Source organism: Gavialis gangeticus, unplaced genomic scaffold, assembly GCF_001723915.1.
Source record: "Gavialis gangeticus isolate Ggan-Ray unplaced genomic scaffold, GavGan_comp1, whole genome shotgun sequence".
In the NCBI taxonomy this organism is placed as follows: Eukaryota; Metazoa; Chordata; order Crocodylia; family Gavialidae; genus Gavialis; species Gavialis gangeticus.
Window position 1 is genome coordinate 176,020,605 of NW_017728992.1, and position 695 is coordinate 176,021,299.

Sequence of the window (695 nt, forward strand, 5' to 3'; positions counted from 1 at the left end):
GGTGTGTGTGTGTGTGTGTGTGTGTGTGTGTGTGTGTGTGTGTGAGAGATAAGGCTGTGTGTGTGTGCAGCTGTTTTTCCATCCCTCCCCCAGAGCACTGGGATTGGAAGGGACCTCAGAGAATGATCACAGTCACCGGCCAGCTATACATGTCACTATCAAAACAGTCCTTCCCCCCACTTCCCCTCCTTCTCCTTAGTTTCTGTTTCCCTGCAGGCAAGCCCAGCTTCGAAACTCAAAACATGTTGAAAGTTTTGAAATGTTTCAAGTGCCCTCATTTCATTTCATTTCAAGGCTGTTTTAAAGCCTTTCATTTCATTTTGATTTCACTGTTTCGAGTTTGAAATGAGTCAAAACAGCGTCAAAATGAAACACCTGGCAAACTTTTGCACAGCCCTACTATTCAGTGACATTTAAAATCCATGCTTGTATATCTAAAATGGGTCACAAAAGGCAAGGTTGTTTCTGAGATTCAGAGAGGAATGAATATTCATAGGCAGCAACCTACTTCATCACATGTTGTGAATGAACAGGAAGAAAAAAACTTTTGTACTAACTTTATAGCTGGTTGCTATCAAGCTTTAATTTGTAACAGGGGTAACAGGGTCTCCCCTGAAGCTGGGAGCTCTGTCAGGTAATGGGGTGCATCTTGCCCATCCAGGGCTGCAAGTCCTACAACTTCTGGGGACTCTTAG